The sequence below is a fragment of the Tyto alba genome, unplaced genomic scaffold, assembly GCF_018691265.1.
Source record: "Tyto alba isolate M040663 unplaced genomic scaffold, T.alba_DEE_v4.0 Super-Scaffold_16, whole genome shotgun sequence".
Taxonomy (NCBI): domain Eukaryota; kingdom Metazoa; phylum Chordata; class Aves; order Strigiformes; family Tytonidae; genus Tyto; species Tyto alba.
In genome coordinates, this window is record NW_024881278.1 from 2299205 (window position 1) to 2306023 (window position 6819).

Genomic DNA, 6819 nt, shown 5'->3' on the forward strand with positions numbered 1-6819 from the left:
TCAGAGACCAGAGGATTACAAGTGAAAGCCTTGGCCTGTTGTCCCATACCTGCTCCACTGCCTGTTGCTCTCTCCACCTGTGATCGGCACAAGCTCCCTGCCAGAGCTACACCAACATCCACAACTTCTCACAAAGAGCTTCAGCTGCAGCAAGAACAAAATACTCGCTCATTCTACAGAAATAATTTGCATTTTGTTCTTTTGCACCCTACCCCATTGTATTTCCATTTCCTGTGATATTCATTAGGGTTTTTTTTTCTCATTTTCCAGTGGGTTTCCCTTTGGGGGAGTTTTCCCTTTTTTAGGTGCATCTGAGATGGGTTTATTTTTGTTGCCCAGGAGAGCAAATAACAAGTGCCACATACTCATGCCAAGAGCAAGAACAAGCGATGCTTCCTGCTGACATCCCCCTGTCACCAGCAAATGTCCACCAGTGAACCCCAGAGCTGGATGCACTTTTTTTATCGCTAGTCTCTGCTAAAGAGGACTTCAACCCCACGGGAACCTGCGCTGCTTACTTTGCAGAGGTATGACTGTTCAGCATAATCAAATGATCAAAAGGCGGGGACATGAAAAGGGACAGGCTTGACAGATCATAACCTTTTTGTCATGATGAAGAAGGCTAAGATAAGCTAGACTGGAAATTATACTTGAATAATAATAATAATAATAATTAAAAAAACCCCTAATCAACGCATGTTGAATGCCTATGGCTGCGTCTTCTTCAAAAGGTGACTCAGACGATATGAAAGAGATTAAGAAAAAATATTAAAAACAATCAGATATTGCAGGGATGGAGGAAAGAGATGCAATGACTACTTCGTCCAGATATACTCAGGTAGAAAAATAAAAGAGGGTGTCCTAGCGGTATAGTGTGCTTGACAGGACAGATTTTACAGAAAAAGAGAACGCCTGCTTCTGGAGTAATCAAGGAAGGAGACAGAAAAGTGCTTTAGAAAACAGTAGCTCCATGACCCTGGAATAGTAAATAGCACATGTGTAGGAGGGAAAGAGAGTAGGGGTTTATTGGGCAATTGGAGCAGACCAGAGCACTCTGGGGAACCATAGAGATATTGGATCACAGCTAAGAAAGAAGTGAAAACACCTGAAAGAGGAGGGCAAGCAGGAGAAGGGATTTTTCCCTGCACATATAGTGAGAGAAGGAGCTGAGACAGAAGGCTGATAGGATGCACACTTCTTTAATGATTTTTTTTTTTTTTTTTTAAGTTGGGTTTGTTTGCATGACAGCTCTGAAATAGGATAAAGTACAGAGAAGGGCAATGCTGCATAATGTGAATGAGAAAAGGGAATTGTTCAGCTTTTTTAATTTAAATGCATGAAAATCTCTGCGAGGTCTGTGCATGTGTGGTGGGGGAGGGCATGAATTTAAAAAAAAATTATGCTGAAGTAAACGATGACTCCAGTGAGAGAACAGAGTCAATCTGAAGGCTCATAAGCACTGATGAAATTATAAATATGCTAATAGTCCCAGACTGTGTTTCTGGATGCTGAGTAGGGCATTGACTCAACAAATACGTCAGCAAGATAGAATTTCATGCCAGAAAGTCCTCTGTAGCTCTTCAGAAACGTACCGCTGTGGTCACAGAGACCTGGCTGCAGGGATGGGATGGATGCTACTGATGCGATACTGGCTTGCCCATCCACAGGGAGCTCCTGAACCTGCCAAGGTGGTTGTCTATGGGTGGCGACATGCCAAACTGCCTTTGTCAGAGCCACTGCACACATCCTGCTCATCCTCTCTGCTGCCTTCATCCCCCCACTTTTTCCCTGGCACCAGCACCGCTCTGCAAGGGAAGGATGCAGCCCTGCAATTTGGCCTCGTGGGGACAGAGGAGAGGGATGGAAAATCCGATAGATTCAGGCCCAGACATACCCATGGAGGGGCCAGGCACCCCAGGGAGAAGGGACTTGCAGGTTTGATGGTGGGAGCAAAGAGCACATGCTTTGCTTCCTGCTTAGTGGTGACACAAAAAAATCTCAATCTGTCACATGCCGCCGGGGATGGCTGCCACCCGCGTTCTGGCTGCCTTCCTCCATGCTTCATTGAACAGGGGCCATCTGTGTGCTGAGGCGACCTTTGAGGGTGACAAATAGGAAGAAAACGCTTGAGAGACACTGGACTGATGCTGAAGGCCAGAAGATATTGGTGGCATCTTACCAATGGGAGGTCTTGCTGGCTTTGTATCGTCTTTCCCAGATGTCCAAACCCAAACAGCTCCCCTTTTAGCATTTGAGGGAAGATCATCATCTCTCACAAAGCACAGGCTGAACTGAAAACTAAGGAAATAAAAATCAGGCCGTTATAAATAACAACCAAGGACTCCATATCTAGTCCCTTATCCCCAGATCTCAAAAACCCAAATCCAGATGAAGCCAATTAATGTAAAGAGCCACATATGGTCACTATAATACATACATTTCAGTTGTCCTGTGCAAGCCAAAGCATTTCTGCCACATCATCAAATATGTTCTATCTGTGCACTCTTTATTCAGTAACGATTTGTTTATATATGGTTATGGTGCACCCTGAAACACATAGCTTACTAATTAATTCATAGCCACCTGGAACGGTAGTTAGCACAACAAAATCTGGAGCAAATCCATAAGACTGATCATGAGATGTTCATGCCTGAATCACTGAAAGTAGTCAGCCTCAGTGTTTTTAAACCATGTAAGGGGAAAACATGCATTTCAAGTTGAGGTCCAAGAGGCTGTCCAGTGCTAATGGCAGATCTGAAAAATCAGGCTCTGGTTGTGCAGGGAAGTGTGGGCTTGAGGTCCCTGGCCTTCAAGTCTGCTCAGTGGCAGCATGAGGATGTGCCTTTCAATACCATCTTAGTGAGCTGGAACCAGAGCAAGTGCTGGAAGTATTTTATCCCATTGAAGCATCACTGCCCAGCATTGTGCCTCAGACAAAGTTATCCTGCCAACAGATCATGGACTGGAAGTTTTGTGATGGAGAACTACAGATCCACATGGGACCACTGTACAGAAACCAAACAAAACCAATTAAATTTGGGTGAAAGATTTCATATCCTGTGTGCACATGCAGGAGGGGAGATAAGTTGATACAAAATCTTCTGATATTGCAACTTCTGGGTTTAATGCTCCCGATATTTTAACATTTGCCACCTTGCCTCTTCTGCTACCATGAAGAATGACAATGACTGGGCATTTCTTGTGCAACTCCATGCGGTGCGTTTGCTGCTGATCCTGCAGGAATTTAATCCTGCTGGAAATGCAGAGGTGGGCTACAAAGGATGAACTGTTTCCCATCTGCATTTAAGCTCCTTCATGCCTACTAAAGGGCTTTGCCTAAAATCAATGACAACCTGCCCGCTCCCATGCCTAATCGTCATCAGTGTGTGAAAACAGAACCCAGCGTAGTTAGTAATTATCCCTTCATTATGCCAATGTGCTTCTGATAGCATAATCACGATCAAAAGACACGTGATTCTCCTCTAACCATTTTCTGTTTGTAAATTTAGCTTCTTTTTCTGCTATTAAGGATTTTTTTTAAAAAAAAGAAACAACACCACAAACTCCCTTTTGAAGCCTGTGCCTGTCCACACAGCAGTCAGTGACAAAACGTCCCCTGACCTGAAGAATCAAGACTCCGAAGCTGCAAACAACAGGCACATGAAAAGGGAGGAGAGAAGGGCATGTGAAAAACATCTAAAGCGCAGTTTGAAAGAGAATTTGGTGCCCATCACACATGGCTCAGAATTTGCACATCATCTAGGGGAAATATTCATTAGGATTAGTTAAACAGCACTTTCCTTCCTCATCGGCTTTTAACCATTTATTGTTTATAGTGGAGTCTAGGAAGCTCTGCAATAGACACTAAAGCATTTAGGAGAGACAGCAGGAGTCACTCCAAGGGAATAAGTTAACGCTCAGCATGTGCCCTTCAGCTGGAAATCATAAAGCATCCCTAGAAACATCTAGCTGACCCCTGAGCTGGAAGACAAAAAAGAAAAGGGCACCTTTCCTGCTCCCTATGGAGGCAGCTGCCAACCACCAACCTTGATTTGTGCATTACATACGGTCTTATGGCAAATTTGATCCCACATTCTGCCTTTGCCTGCATAGCCTTTATATTCACCCCTGTCTCTCCTCTTCTCCCTGTCTTTAAGGATAGCCTGCCCTTGACAGTCTCTTCCTCCTTTCACTACCTACCCCTTAGTTCACATTCTTCCTCGTAATGCCGATACCGTCTTCTCACCCATCACCTCCAGATATCCAGTCATTATAGTTTTTTGACAAATAAAATAAATTAAATAAAAATAAAGAATAATAAAACTGACGATCCTGAGAAGGTATTTGCTTTGGATACTGCACAGAGAATTTAGGAATCTGGGATCACTCAGTTTTATGAACTGGGGAACTGTTTTACCTAGTACCTTTTTTTGCAGAACTGATCAGAAAATGCTGGTCTGAACTCTGAAGTTGTTGTTTCAGGACTAGTGAGTACTGGCAGCTGTGTCTGAGATTTTGAAAAGGACAAAAGACACCTGTAATTTGTGTCCAGCTTATTTAGTAAGGTAGCACTGGGTTTAGATTAATTTGTGCATTATGCCATTTTACAGGACAGCAATGTCAGTGGCTGACTGTCACTTCCGAGGGACTGAGCTGTGACATCTGTACAAGAGAGCAATGATGTTCTGGTGGAGGTGAGAGCAGCCGTGCATCCATTTGCCAGTGGTTGAAGGACTGGTCACCTCTCATGCAGAGCACAGACGAATAGCCACAGTGGTTTAACATCGACTCTATTAAAGCTCTTCATTCCTCTGGCAAATTGAGTTGACTTTCAGGACAACTGAACTATTCGTGCCTCCATCCAGTCTGTTCGGTGCTGTTAAATTCCAACACAAAATGAGACTCAATTGGAACAGCAGAATTGGTAATAGATAGCGCAGCTCCTTGTAAACAGATCCTCTCATCTCAGCTGATGAGTTAACAGTGAGCAATCACAATAGTTAGCAATGCAGATAAAGCCTAACTACTGACATCTGAGCTGGCAAAAGGGCATGGGGCTTGCACATCAGAGTTGGAGTTCCAGGCTCCCTCAAAACCGGTCAATCACTTCCTACACAAAGACCAGCAGTCCCAAAATAGTGTCACATTTGCCACCCCTCAGCCAGAAATTCTCCCTTTGGACAAGCATAAACCTCTGCGAGTGAGGGTGAATCCAAGCCCGAAGCTCTCACAGCGCAGTTTCTGGGAGCAACCCTTCCGTTCATCCTCTTCTATCACAAGGACGTGCCTCTTTGTTCTGAGGGGCTGTCCGTAACCTGTGGCTGGACTCCAGTGAGCTGCAACTTCTCTTTCTGTGATCTAGCAATGAGCACACCTGCTCTTGGCTTTCAGAAAAGTCCAGCTCTGCTCTTCTCTCACAACAAAATCCTGGTATGGTCAGCAATTCCTCCAGATTAGTCTGAGAAAGCTGAACAACCCCCCCCACACACATACAAGCACCTCTACAAACATTTCTTCATGCCACTCCCAGTGCTAGGTATGCTTATTCCATCCTGCCTTTTCTCACTGAAATTCAGAAGAATGTGTATTTCTTAAAAAAAAAAAAAAAATCAAACCAATCTCATACAGAGAAAGCTGACCAAAACTGGGCATGCCACTGCACCTGCATTTTCCCCAGAGGGGAGGATGCGAAAGCAAGCAAAACATGGCAGACGTTAGTCGTGGTGTTTAATGTGCTGATGGAAGGTGCTCAGATCCTATAGCGATGAGAGCTCAGAAGTCTGGAGTGCAGAAGCCAAACACTTCAAGATGAGCTTTTCATGTTGCTCTGTTTTGAAATACTTCAAGATGATGTGGCACAGAAATAACGTAGGCAACGATAGATTTTCCTAAGCAAGACAGAATGATAAAACATTACACTTTGTGATATACAGCTGAAATTACACTACCTGAAAAGGCAGTATCTCATCTGAAACACTGAGTATCAAAATGATTTGATTTTTCCATCAAAATGTGGAGAAGATGAAGAACATTACAGCAAAATTTATTCAGATTGAAATACAAGCTGTCCTGCATATACAGATATTTGGAAATCACAAATTGCCTTCATCTTTTCCAATAATTTTGATTTAACTAAGTAACTATTTCAGCTTGTTTTTAAACTGCAGTGACAGGCATGGTTAAATTCTCAGATGTATTAAAAAATATCCTTAAGTGAATAAAAAGGGAAAAAAAAATCAGCTTACAGTTTGTGCATGTTGCATTATATCATCATTTGACTTCAGGATGTTGGAGTTTGCTTTATCAGGATTTGACACTATCTACTTGACTAAGCAGTAGCTCAAACACACACACAAAAAAGTAATGAGAACACTGAAAATGTCATGCCTGTGAGCTTCAAAGCAGCACAAGACTTCGACTAATTTAACACCGTTTTTACTCTTAAAGGAACTGCTTACCCATCGATTCATCTTTCCTTCACCCAGGATCATCCTGTCACTGTTGCTCAGAGCTGTAGTGCCTTTCTCTCTGTGCAGTAAAAGAAAAAAAAAAAAAAATTACAGATATAATAAAAATTTTCATGGCCTCTGCTTAAGGCTTCAGAGCTACTTTGTGGTCTTTGCAGCAGGGCTCATTAAAAATGCATTATGCGAGTGAGAGAGCAATAGCCTGCCTGCGCAGAAAAGGTTTGCAAAGGTGTGGGGCAGTTAAACGAGAGAAAAATTCTCTCCCAGGGAAATCAGTGAGAGAGTCTGCTTTATACTTCTTGACTCATGGCTTTGATTCAACCACAACGGCACAACCAACGTCCATCTCATT

General features: G+C 43.2%; 1 long non-coding RNA gene across 1 annotated transcript; it reads right to left on the reverse strand.

Moving 5' to 3' along the window:
* Window positions 1–574: 574 nt before the first annotated feature.
* On the reverse strand, window positions 575–6528 carry LOC116960763. Its single transcript, XR_004406561.2, has 3 exons — window positions 6459–6528; window positions 5663–5888; window positions 575–2298 (listed from the first exon to the last, which is right to left on the reverse strand). It is a non-coding gene; the product is annotated as an uncharacterized LOC116960763 (long non-coding RNA).
* Window positions 6529–6819: the final 291 nt, after the last annotated feature.